This window comes from Triticum dicoccoides, chromosome 7B (genome assembly GCF_002162155.2).
Source record: "Triticum dicoccoides isolate Atlit2015 ecotype Zavitan chromosome 7B, WEW_v2.0, whole genome shotgun sequence".
Classification (NCBI taxonomy): Eukaryota; Viridiplantae; Streptophyta; class Magnoliopsida; order Poales; family Poaceae; genus Triticum; species Triticum dicoccoides.
Window position 1 is genome coordinate 271242506 of NC_041393.1, and position 14301 is coordinate 271256806.

Sequence of the window (14301 nt, forward strand, 5' to 3'; positions counted from 1 at the left end):
GATTCTGTGAAACCCTAGCAGTCTCGGTGCCACCGAACTGTGACTCGGTCCAACCGAGATCATTAGTTTAGGTTCCAAAACTGCTTCGGTATCACCGAGTTTGAAAATCGGTTGATCCGAAATGCTTTCTGTGGAAAACTAAAATTGAATTTTTGAATAATTCTTTTGCAAAAATCTCTGCATTTTGTGATGCTCATCCTTTCTATCTCATCTATAACTCTTCACAGGGTCAGTAGTAAGCTTTTGCAGCATGTCAGACTAGAGTGACAGCCAGAACAGGTCAGAAGAGCAGATTGACATGAGCAAGGGCACTAGTCCCTCAAGCTCTACAGATGAAGGGAGCAGAAGCACTCCTATCAACCTGCCTAAGGCTGCTACCAGGCAAAGGAGAAAGAGAACCTCATACTCAGAAGAGGAGGACTACAAAGCCGGAGAAGATGAGGCTACTTCCAAGAAAGTGGTGCCCAAGAAGGAATATGGCTCTGCACATAGCACAAAGCCTGGACTGAAAAAGAAAGTTCCTGCCAAGAGGACACCAATGCCCAAGGTCAGAGGATCCACTCAAGTGCCAAAACAGACTGAACCCAAAGAGGCACCTGAGAAAAAAGCCACTTCTTCCAAACCCAAGAAAGTCCCCACTAGAGAGACAATGAAGTTTACAATTGAATCAGAGGATGAAGGTGCTCAGGACAAGAAGAAGAAGAGAGCAAGAACCACAACTGCCCAGGTTCTTGGAAAGCCCTCTATGAGAAGAGATTCTGAAGAGGAAGAAGAGGTTGCTGCACCAGCACCTAAGGCACCCAAGCTTATGGGTGATGCAATTAGATCAGGGGCTGCAACATCTAAGCCCAAGGAAGCACCCAAAGCTGCCTCCAAGGCCAAGCAACTACCAAAGAGGAATACTAGGAGTATTCCAGCTGCTGAGAAGAACAAGGCCCCAGTGCCAAATGTTGCTGATGAAGAAGATGAAGAAGGACATGTCCTAAGGAAGTTCAAGCCCAAGATACCAGACCACAATGATACCCATCCTGTGGCTGAGGACATGAGGATCAGGAAGGACTCAGGGTTGAGGCTATGGAGGATGGAAGATCCATATGCCTCAAGGAGAAGAACTGCTATTGACTACAGGTTCCATAAAAAGGAATAGCATGACTTCTATGAGACAATTCTGTTGGATAAGAAGCCCATAGTTTGTGACATGAGGTGGGTCGACTGGACCTACATCAAGTACAATGAAGAGCACTATCCCGGAGTGCAAGAAAGCTTTGTTGCTTGTGGAGTTGCTGATTTTGTTGGGCAAAAGTTTACCCACTGGAATGATGAGATTATCATGCAATTCTACTCCATATCACATTTTTATCCAGATGGAAGAATTGTTTGGATGTCTGAGGGTACAAGGTACCAATCCACTATTGAAGAATGGGCAAGTCTGATAAATACCCCAAAGGAAAATGAGGATGACCTGGATATCTATGCAAAGAAGAAGATGTATCACAATTCCATGGCACACATGTACAAGGAGATCCCAGACAAGGCAGTTGAGACTCACAAGTTTGGATCAGTTCATTTTCTGTTGTCAGGGCTGCCAACTATCAATTGGATTCTGAGGCACACTCTATTGCCCAAGTCTGCTGACCATAACATGATCAGAGGGCATGCCATCAACATGTTGCATGTGTTTGATGTGCCACAGAAGTTCAAAGTCATGAGCCTGATGATTGAAACCATTAAGAGGACTGCAGCAGATTAGAAGAGGAGCTGTGGATATGCACCTCAGATACAGGAGCTGATAAACTCAAAGATGGGCACAAGGAAATATCAATTGGATAAGGAACATTTTCCACTTTATCCAGACTTTGAGGACAATGAGGTTGTCATGAATGAGAATGACCCATCTTCAGTTCAAGAACAAGAGAAGAAGGAGAAGGCAAAGAAGGAGAAGGCTGCCAGGATGCCAACTCAAGAGGAGGCATCTGAATTTTATTGAAGAACAAGCAGGAGCAGCTTGGTTACTTGATAGCATCAACACTGAGGATTGAGAAGGGACTGGCCACCCTCATTCAGAATCAGGAGAGCTTGGAAAGAATCATGGAACTCAAATTCCATGACCTTGATGTCAAAGTAACTGAGATTTAGTCAGTTGTAGAGCAGCTGCAGGATGACATGCAGGAGAGGCAGGTCAAGACTACAACAAACGTGTTTGCCAGAGTTCCTAGAGCCCAGAGGTCAGTTGCAGTGCATGTGGCAGACACTAGAGCAACATCTTCAGCACTAGCTACTGCCCCTTCAGCTCCAGTGCAACCAGCTCCAGCATCAACTCCATCACCCTCTACTTCAACTGAAGCCTTCGTTCTTGGAGTTATCCGGACACCACCACCTGAAGATCAAGCCTGAGAGTCGATCTAGCACTATGCATTTTCTATGAACTTTTTGGTAACTTGTTGCCAAAGGGGGAGAAAAATGTATAGATCATAGGCTTCGAGAGAGATAGTGTTGCTTTTGTTCTCTCTTTCTTTATTTGGTGGTTAAACTTGTTTGCTTTTGATTGCTTGTGATACTATGCTTGTGAGACATTGATGATCATGTGTTTGATCATAAGCTACACTTATGCATGTTTGATGATATTATCCTATCTATCTTATGTGATCATTCACTTTGCTTGGTGATGAGTGCATGCATTCAATGTTTATTATTTTGAGCGCTCCACCAAGATGTATGTGACATGGAAGAGTAACCCATGAGCCTAATTCATTGTGCATTTGCAGTCCAAAGCAAATCTTAAACTATGCACAAATTTAGGGGGAGCTCTTGCTTATCACATACTTCTCAAAGCGACGATATTATTCAATCTTATTATCTTTTGTCTAAGCTTTGATCTATATGTTGTCATCAATTACCAAAAAGGGGGAGATTGAAAGTGCAACTATCCCTAGGTGGTTTTGGTAATTCATAACAACATATAGCTCATTGAGCTAATGCTATTCCAAGACTATTATTTCAGGAAAGCTCAATGAATGGCATGGCATGGATGATGAAAGTGGATCCCTCAAAATACTAAGGACAAAGGATTGGCTCAAGCTCAAAAGCTCAAGACTCTTCATTTTATATTTTAGTGATCCAAGATCACATTGAGTCTATAGGAAAAGCCAATACTATCAAGGAGGGATGAGGTGTTGCTTAATGAGCCTCTTGCTTCATGTGCTTTGTGATATGCTCCAAAACCCTCAGCTACTTTCCCACATCCAAATGACCTAAACCCAAAGCCAAAATCGGTCACACCGATTCTTCCTTTCCGGCGCCACCGATTCCAAAAGTCATAGCCACTGCCACAAAGCCTAAGCAAATCGGTCTTACCGATAGGGATCTCGGTCTCACCGAGATGGGATTGTAATCTCTCTGTTTCCCTTCGTAATGTTTCGGTCTAACCGAAGTGTGCGATCGGTCCCACCGAGATTGCAATGTAAACTCACTGTTTCCATTTTGTAACATTTCGGTCTCACCGAAAAGAGCAAATCGGTCCCATCGAGTTTACCTGACCAACTCTCTGGAAAGCTTATTACCAAATCGGTCTCACCGAGTTTGTGTAATCGGTCTTACCGAGATTACGTTATGCCCTAACCCTAACCGAGTCGGTCTCACCGAGATGCATGTCAGTCCCACAGAAAATTACTAACGGTCACTAGGTTTACTAAATCGGTCCGACCGAGTCTGTTGAATCGGTCCCACCGAGTTTGGTAAATTGTGTGTAACGGTTAGATTTTGTGTGGAGGCTGTATATACCCCTCCGCCTCCTCTTCATTCGTGGAGAGAGCCATCAGAACAAACCTACACCTCCAACTTACCATTTCTGAGAGAGAACCACCTACTCATGTGTTGAGGCCAAGATATTCCATTCCTACCATATGAATCTTGATCTCTAGCCTTCCCCAAGTTGCTTTCCACTCAAATCTTCTTTCCACCAGATCCAAAACCTATGAGAGAGAGTTGAGTGTTGGGGAGACTATCATTTGAAGCACAAGAGCAAGGAGTTCATCATCAACGCACCATTTGTTACTTATTGGAGAGTGGTGTCTCCTAGATTGGCTAGGTGTCACTTGGGAGCCTCCGACAAGATTGTGGAGTTGAACCAAGGAGTTTGTAAGGGCAAGGAGATCGCCTACTTCGTGAAGATCTACCGCTAGTGAGGCAAGTCCTTCGTGGGCGACGGCCACAGTGGGATAGACAAGGTTGCTTCTTTGTGGACCCTTCATGGGTGGAGCCCTCCGTGGACTCGCGCAACCGTTACCCTTCGTGGGTTGAAGTCTCCATCAACGTGGATGTACGATAGCACCACCTATCGGAACCACGCCAAAAACATCCGTGTCTCCAATTGCGTTTGAATCCTCCAAACCCTTCCCTTTACTTTCTTGCAAGATGCATGCTTTAATTTCCGCTGCCTATATACTCTCTGCATGCTTACTTGAATAGTGTGATGATTGCTTGACTTGTCCTAAAGTAGCTAAAATCTGCCAAACTCTAAAATTGGGAAAAGGTTAAGTTTTTAATTGGTCAAGTGGTCTAATCACCCCCCCTCTAGACATACTTCAAGGTCCTACAATCTTGCGTTTGATTCCAGAATGGATCACTACAAGGAAGATCGATCACGGAAACGCGTACGAACCTAGGTGCAGGGATAGCTTCGGAATCATTGTTGTACAGGAGACTCAAGTTTCGATCATGTGGAACTATGGGTTATGGGCTCACCATGTGGGCTAGAAGTAGGAAGGGTGCTGACATCTTGCACGGTCATGACATTAAGGCAGGTTAGAGGATAGCCTGTCCGTTATGTTGGCAACAACATCGGCACCAAGGGCGAGGGACGAAGAGAACCACTTTCCTGCTCGTTGAAACAAGGTGGACCAATAGGCAAAGTTCTCGTCCATCGTTGGTTACTAGAATGCCATCAACAAATGCGACAGGGTCTTACTGACACGGTTGTACACCAAGGTGTTTACATAGGCAGAAGAATATTACTGCTTAGATCATATAGATCACAAGAAAGGTTAAACAAATCAATGGAAAGGAAAATGTGATCATTAGATTAATCAGATCAAAGGAAAGGAAAAATGTGTTTGCACACAAGAATTTAGGGTATATCCTTCCCAAGGAAAGGCGAGTCATGATATACATGATAGGACAGCAAGTTCAAAAGTATTTAGACAAAGGGGCGAGGGAAGAATGATGATATTACCCACACCATGGTGTTTGAATAATAAATCAAGAAACATTTAGCATTGTGATAACCCACAAGTATAGGGGATCGCAACAGTTTTCGAGGGTAGAGTATTCAACCCAAATTTATTGATTCGACACAAGGGGAGCCAAAGAATATTCTCAAGTATTAGCAGCTGAGTTGTCAATTCAACCACACCTGGAAACTTAGTATCTGCAGCAAAGTGTTTAGTAGCAAAGTAATATGATAGTGGTGGTAATGGTAACAAAAGTAAAGACAGCAAAAGTAATGTTTTTGGTATTCTGTAGTGATTGTAACAGTAGTAACAGAAAAGTAAATAAGCGAGAACCAGTATATGAAAAACTCGTAGGCACTGGACTAGTGATGGATAATTATGCCGGATGCGGTTCGTCATGTAACAGTCATAACATAGGGTGACACAGAACTAGCTCCAATTCATCAATGTAATGTAGGCATGTATTCCGAATATAGTCATACGTGCTTATGGAAAAGAACTTGCATGAATTCTTCTGTCCTACCCTCCCGTGGCAGCGGGGTCCTATTGGAAACTAAGGGATATTAAGGACTCCTTTTAATAGAGAACCGGAACAAAGCATTAGCACATAGTGAATACATGAACTCCTCAAACTATGGTCATCACCGGGAGTGGTCCCGATTATTGTCACTTCGGGGTTGCCGGATCATAACACATAGTAGGTGACTATAGACTTGCAAGATAGGATCAAGAACACACATATATTCATGAAAACATAATAGGTTCAGATCTGAAATCATGGCACTCGGGCCCTAGTGACAAGCATAAAGCATAGCAAAGTCATAGCAACATCAATCTCAGAACATAGTGGATACTAGGGATCAAACCCTAACGAAACTAACTCGATTACATGATAAATCTCATCCAACCCATCACCGTCCAGCAAGCCTACGATGGAATTACTGAAGCACAATGGTGAGCATCATGAAATTGGTGATGGGGGATGGTTGATGATGACGACGGCAAAGAATCCCCCTCTCCGGAGCCCCGAACGGACTCCAGATCAGCCCTCCCGAGAGTGATTAGGGCTTGGCGGCGGCTCCATATCGTAAAACGCGATGATTTCTTCTCTCTGATTTTTTTCTCCGCGAAAGCCAATATATGGAGTTGGAGTTGGCGTCGGAGGGTCTCCAGGGGGCCCACGAGGTAGGGGGCGCGCGCCCCACCCTTGTGGACAGGGTGTGGGCCCCCTGGTCTTCATCTTTGGCGAGGATTTTTTATTAGTTTTTATAAGACATCCCGTGGTGTTTCAGGTCATTCTGAGAACTTTTGTTTTCTGCACATAAAACAACATCATGGCAATTGTGCTGAAAACAGCGTCAGTCCGGGTTAGTTCCATTCAAATCATACAAGTTAGAGTCCAAAACAAGGGCAAAAGTGTTTGGAAAAGTAGATATGACGGAGACGTATCAACTCCCCCAGGCTTAAACCCTTGCTTGTCCTCAAGCAATTCAGTTGACAAACTGAAAGAGAAAAAGAAAAACTTTTACAAACTCTGTTTGCTCTTGTTGTTGTACCTATGTCAAGCCAGCATTCAGGTTTTCAGCGAAGATTTTAACTAACCACATTTGCAATAATTCTCAGGTCTCATGTTTACTCATATCAATAACATAATCAGCTAGCAAGCCATAATAATAAATCTTGGATGACAACACTTTCTCAAAATAATCATAATATGATATAACAAGATGGTATCTTGCTAGCCCTTTCTGAGACCGCAAAACATAAATGTAGAGCACCTTCAAAGATCAAGGACTGACTAGACATTGTAATTCATGGTAAAAGAGATCCAATCATAGTCATACCCGATATAAATTAAAAGTAATAAATGCAAATGACAGCTATGCTCTCCAGCTAGTGCTTTTAATAAGAGGGTGATGACTCAACATAAACGTAAATAGATAGGCCCTTGACAGAGGGAAGCAGGGATTTGTAGAGGTGCCAGAGCTCGGTTTTGAAATAGAGATAAATTATATTTTGAGCGGCATATTTTTATTGTCAACATAACAACTAAGAGATGATGATATCTTCCATGCTAAACAAATTATAGGCAGTTCCCAAACAGAATGGTAAATTTTATACTCCCCCTCCTCCACAAGCATCAATCCATGGCTTGCTCTAAACAACGAGTGCCTCCAACATTCAACGGGTCCCAGGGGGAGTTTTGTTTGCAATTATTTTGATTTAGTTTGCATCAAGCATGGGACTGGGCATCCCGGTGACCAGCCATCTTCTCGTGAATGAGGAGCGGAGTCCACTCCACTTGAGAATAACCCGCCTAACACGGAAGATAAGGGCAGCCCTAGTTGATACATGAGCTATTCGAGCATGCAAAACAGAATGTTTATTTGAAGGTTTAGAGTTTGGCACATACAAATTTACTTGGAACCACAGGTAGATACCGCATATAGGAAGGTATAGTGGACTCATATGGAATAACTTTGGGGTTTAAGGGATTGGATGCACAAGTAGTATTCCCGCTTAGTACAAGTGAAGGCTAGCAAAAGACCGGGAAGCGACCAACTAGAGAGCGACAACAGTCATGAACATGCATTAAAATTAATAAACATTGAATACAAGCATGAGTAGGATATAATCCACCATGAACATAAATATCGTGAAGGCTATGTTGATTTGTTTCAACTACATGCGTGAACATGTGCCAAGTTAAGTCACTTAAATCATTCAAAGGAGGATACCACCCCATCATACCACATCACAATCATTTTAATAGCATGTTGGCATGCAAGGTAAACCATTATAACTCATAGCTAATCAAGCATGGCACGAGCAACTATGATCTCTAATTGTCATTGCAAACATGTTTATTCATAATAAGCTGAATCAAGAACGATGAACTCATCATATTTACAAAAACAAGAGAGGTCGAGTTCATACCAGCTTTTCCCATCTCAGTCAGTCCATCATATATCATCATGATTGCCTTTCACTTGCACGACCGAACGATGTGAATAATAATAAGAGTGCACGTGCATTGGACTAAGCTGGAATCTATGAGCATTCAATAAACAGGAGAAGACAAAGCAATATGGGCTCTTGGTTAAATCAACAATGATGCATATAAGAGCCACTTCAACAATTTAATCATGGTCTTCTCCTATTGACCCCCCAAAAAAGAAAAGAAATAAAAACTATTTACACAGGAAAGCTCCCAACAAGCAAAAAGAAGAACGGGAAATATTTTTGGGTTTTCTTTTTAATTACTACGGCAAAGAAATAAACTACTACTAACAATTTTTTTTGGTTTTTTCTTAAGGTGTATTAAACACACAAGAAAGATTATGAGTACCGACATCTAGCAATGAGTGTGTGTGAACATGAATGTAATGTCGGTGCGAAATACGTACTCCCCCAAGCTTAGGTTTTGGCCTAAGTTGGTCTATTGTCAGGGATAGCCTGGCGGATACCCGTAGGTGTAGCTGGGGTCATACTGCGATGAAGAGGACTCTGACTGCCACTGGCTGGCAACCACCTCTGGATCCCAAGAATAAACATACTGTCGTGGAGGCTCATCTTGTGGTTCCGGTTCCGGGGCTGGTGCAGGATTTCGATAGGTTTGAATGGCCGCCCACGGAACGATGTGTAGACCTGCAGACAAGTTAAACAAAGAGGGAGCAGGCAAAGTAATAGTCTCAGGGTGATGTTTATCAAAGTATAATTTATATTTGAGCTCCCCTTCATGACTCTTAACAAGAAAGTCATGCTCTAGCATACTCTTATAATCTAAATAAGCATGGGGTAACGATGTTTCTTATTTCTCCTCATGCCTAGTAGGTATTTCAAAATATTTAGCTAGGCGTGAAGCATAAATGCCTCCAAAGATGGGGCCCTTAGTACGGTTCAGACTTAACCGTCTAGCAACAATTCCACCCATAGTAACAGAGTTATTGCGGTGTAAACCATGGAACAAAATAATAATATCAGGAACACTAAGGTTTCTGTTGGGGATATAACTATTTGTGTAAGCCACCCAGGAGGAGTCGGGTTACGCAAAGAGTATTCATCAGAAGAAGCCCAAGACCAAGCATGAAGATGGCGGTTCAATAAAGGAGTTAAGGCCCACAGGCGGCTTAAGGCCCATAGTGGTAAACTGCCATGATGATATGACTTGTAACATAAGGTAGATTTAACTAGTCACCGAGCCGGACACTGTCTATGAGCCGGCCTGGACTTTGTAGGCCGCAGGGCATCCCCCGTATATATAAGGGGACGATCCACCGGCGGCTTAGGGTAGGAAACAACCGATCGAGAGCCGGGCATAGCGTATCTCGCTCCCTGATCATCGAAACATCAATCAATACCAACCCAACTAGACGTAGGCCTTACCTTCACTCTAAGGGGCCGAACTAGTATAAACCTCTCGTGTCCTTTGTCCCGATTAACCCCTTCAAGCATCCTAGTTGCGATGGCTCCACAACTAAGTCCTTTCAAAGGACATCTGACGTGAAAATTCCACGAAAGTTGGCGCCCACCTTGGGGCCAACGCACGGTGGATTTGAGTTCTTGAAGGGCAACTTCGAAGGGCTCAAGGGATACGTAGTGGGCTGGGTGACCAAGAGTCGTCGCGGCAAGATCTACATCGACGACGAAGGCTGGGGCCTTGACACCGGCTCAATTGAGTACAGGTACCGGGTCCCCTTCGGCGGAATCCACGTCTTCATCGGCCGGATTGGTGAGCCGGGCCCTGAGCGGGACAACTGCACCGACCTCGTCGAGATGGCTCAACGTGCGAGAAAGGTCCGAGCTCAACCCGTCATGACGCATGCCTTCGTGGGCTGCATCCATGGAGAGGAACTTTCTGAAGGATCTAAAGATGGTGGTGAGACGGCCGTCCTCTCTGACGGTGATTCGTCCGCCGGTTCAACAGATTCGCTGTACCAAGTGAAAAACGGCATGCTCGGGGGCTGTTCCGATGGCACCAGTATTCCAGACCCCTATGAGCCGCCAAGATGGGCGGGAGTCTTCATGGCTGGGACTCAACCCGACCAAAACTCTACAGCCGCTACAGCAATAACGTCCGGGACAGGAGCCGCCGGGGCAGGAGGCCCTGTGCGCCCGCCGGCTCAGGCGCTGATAGATCTCATGGATAAGCTCACGGCCCTGTTAACCGCCATAGTTCTACCTGCAAATAAAGATGAGCATGACGCAGAGGTGGCACGGGTGCGCGAGGAAATAGCTCGGGCCAAGGAGGCCTTGGCAGCTGAGGACACCAGGTTAGCCACAGAACGGGTGGCTTTGGATGCACGGGCACAACGGCTATAGTCAGAAGCCTACCAGCTTACGATGAGCCTAAACGCGTCTAACAAGGTGATGAGGAGGAGACATCAGAAAATCCAGTCCCGTTTACCTCCGGTTTATGATCCTCGGAATCTTTTTGCTACACCCGGAGCCGGACCAAGTAACCCGCCAGATGCAAATCAGTTTATGACAGTCGGAACAGGAGGACCGGCTCAGCCTCGGGAGATGGCACCTCTTCATGGGAGTATGGCACCGCCCCGTTACGTGCCGATACCGCCGGGTCACTTTTCCAACCCCATGGAAAACTTAATCGCAGCATCGGCCTGCTTGGCAGCTCTCCCAGTGGACGGTGATGACCCGACAGCAGTGGAGACCCAGAGGGTCAGAGAACTTCTCCAGACGGCCCTGGCTCAGCAAGAGACTTATTCTCATAGCCGGGACAGGATTCATTCAACTCCTCCGCCTTGGTTAGCACCGCCTCATCAAAATCGAAGTCCAAGTTACAGTAGGCACATGGAGTCAGAAGCTTTGTCAAGCAACGCCCAGTGCCGTAACCAGCCCGGTGGCTATAATCCGGTGCAAGACTGAATACGTCAGGAGAACGAGCGGGCGGCTCAGCTGGCAGCTCAACAAATGGCTCATCAAGATTTCCCAGAGTTTCTGACAACTTCCGTTGAGACGGGAGTGGCTAATAGAACCGGCGGTGTTCCTTGTTTGGTACCGTCTCTGCGTAATGTGTGCCTACCCAAGGACTTCAAGGGACCTCGAAAGGTACCGAATTACACGGCCGACTTACAGCCCAGAGCATGGATTGAAAGTTACGAGATGGCCATGGAGCTGCTGGAGGTCAGCGACGCAGCAATGGCTAAGTACTTCACCATGATGTTAGATGGAACGGCCCGATCTTGGTTAAAGGGCTTGCCGCCCAATTCCATTAATTCGGGGGCAAAGCTAAAAACCTATTTCATCCAGAACTTCAAGGACACTTGCAAATAATCTATGTCAATAGTGGACTTGACAAATTGTAAGCAGGAGGAGGGTGAATCCACGACTCACTGGGTACGCCGGGTCAAGGAGATAATACATTCATCTGACAAGATGGATGCCGACTCTGCACTCCTCATGTTGGAGAAGAGCTATCGCTTTGAGCCACTGAGACAGAAACTGGGGCGCCTTAAGCGTGATTGCAACGGCATGGGTACTCTGATGGCAGCTTTAGTCAAGTACGCCGATTCTGATAGTACCAAGGATCCCGTGTCTGATGAGGAAAGGACAGGGAAGGGAAAGAAGAACGGCAATGGAAAGGGCCAGCAGCATAACCCAATGAATCAATGAGGCAATAAGCGTAAGGCAGAGGGTAACCCGGAGTTTGTGGCCAATGCCAACGCGCAGGGTAATAATCAGGGACGTAAGGGAAACCGCCCCCTGGATCTGGTGGGTCAGGCCCATCTCTTGAGCAGTTACTCAATGAGCCTTGCCCGAGACACGGCACCCGGGAACGACCCGCCACCCACTTATGGAAAGATTGCGCGATCATGAAGGCTTTCAAGAATTCCAACATGTTTGATGGTAATCATGGGTCAGGCGGCGGCTCAGGAGCTGGTGGCTTTCATGGCCCGGGCGGCGGTTCAAGCTCCGGTTTTCAGGGACATCAAGGCGGTTATAATAAACAACAGTCTGGTCAAGGGGAGCAACAGCAGCAGTCGGGTTATCAAAGCAATCCGAAGTAGCTGAATAGTGGGCAGTATCACGTTTTCACCACTAGCTTATGCAAACGTGATCAGAAGGTCCATAAGAGGGCCGTGAAATTCTGTTGAGCCGGTGGTTCCTCGTTATCTGAGGTGGTCAGAACAGCCCATTGTATGGAGCAGAGAAGATCACCCTCCACGAGTTGATAATCCGGGTCAGTTAGCCTTGGTGGTAGCACCTCAGGTTGGTGGATATAAGTTCACTAAGGTACTCATGGACGGGGGTAGCAGCATCAGTATCCTCTATTATGAGAACTTTCGATGCATGGGGTTAACTGATAAGAATTTGAGGACGTCCAACACTGTTTTTCATGGAGTGGTTCCTGGTAAATCGGCTTACCCAGTTGGCAAGATTGAACTGGAAGTGGCCTTTGGAGATGAGTATGACTCCAGGGCTGAGAAATTGACGTTTGAAGTGGTCAAAATCAGGAGTCCGTATCATGCTCTATTTGGGCGGCCGACTTATGCTAAGTTCATGGCACGGTCGTGTTATGTTTATTTGCAGCTCAAGATGCCGGGTCATAAGGGCACCATCACTGTGCATGGGAGTCAAAAGGTAGCCTTGGAGTGTGAAGAAGGCGACGCGGCTTATGCTGAGTCTGCTTGTGCAGTGGAAGAGCTAAAATTTTATCAAGATAATGTTGACCCGGTGGATATGACTTCCCTGAAGAAGCCAACTACAGAGCATGACCCAACGTTGAAGTTTAAATCGGCCGCTGAGATGAAGCTTGTTGACTTTACTCCAGGCGATTCTTCTAAGCAATTCAGCATCAGTACCAATTTGGATCCTAAATAGGAAAGCGTGGTCATCGAGTTCATCCATGAGAACCGGGAGATCTTTGCATGGAAACCTTCTAACATGTCGGGTGTACCGAGGGAACTCGCTGAGCACACTCTCAATATTGATCCGAAGTATAAGCCGGTCAGGAAGTTTCTTCGACGGTTCAACGAAGAGAGACGGAAAGCTATTGGAGAGGAAGTCGCCCGGCTCTTAGCGGTCGGGTTTATTATTAAAGTTTTTCACCCGGAGTGGTTGGCTAACCCGGTGCTTGTGCTCAAGAAGAACGGCACCTGGCGGATGTGTGTGGATTACGCTTAAACAAGGCTTGTCCGGCTGATCCCTTTGCTCTCCCCCATATTGATCAAATCATTGATGCTACGGCGGGTTGTGAGCGTTTGAGTTTTTTGGACGCTTACTTTGGCTATCATCAGATCAAAATGGTAGTTAAGGACCAGGAGAAGACGGCTTTCATCACTCCGTTTGGAGCCCTCTGTTATGTATCTATGCCATTTGGGCTCAAGAGTGCTCAGGCGACTTATCAGCGATGTGTGCAGAACTGTCTCCACAATCAAATTGTCGCAATGTTCATGCTTATGTGGAGGGCCAGGAGATACTTCGTGGTGAAGTCCAGAGAGAAGGAAACCTTGATATCTGACTGGAAAGAGACCTTTGATAATCTTCGGGTTTATAAGATGATGCTTAACCCGACCAAGTGTGTGTTTGGTGTACCTGCAGGCAAGCTCTTGGGTTTTCTGGTATCAAACAGAGGCATTGAAGCTAATCCGGAGAAGATCAAGGCGATTACCTCTCTCGCTAAACAGGCGTGCGTCAATGATGTTCAACGACTGGCGGGTCATGTTGCTGCTTTAAGCCAGTTCATAAGCCGGTTAGGTGAGAAGGCCCTACCACTATATCAGATGATGAAGAAAACGGACACTTTTGTCTGGAGTGATGCTGCTGATGCTGCCTTTGAAGATTTAAAGAGACAGTTGTCTGAGCCACCGGTCCTCGCGGCTCCCATTGATAAAGAGCCGTTGTTGTTATATGTGGCTGCTAATTCATGAGCTGTCAGTGTTGCATCGTGGTAGAGCATAAGGAAGCTGGCAAGGAGCATCCGGTTCAACGGCCGGTTTACTACATCAGTGAGGTGCTCATTGAGTCTAAACAAAGGTATCCGCATTGGCAGAAACTTGTTTACGGAGTGTTTATGTCAAACCGGAAGTTGAAGCAGTACTTTCAAAGTCAT

General features: G+C 45.7%; 1 pseudogene; it reads left to right on the forward strand.

The window, feature by feature from the left end:
- The first annotated feature begins 649 nt into the window (after positions 1–649).
- LOC119338865 overlaps positions 650–14301 on the forward strand; it is a 33809-nt pseudogene continuing 20157 nt past the window's right edge.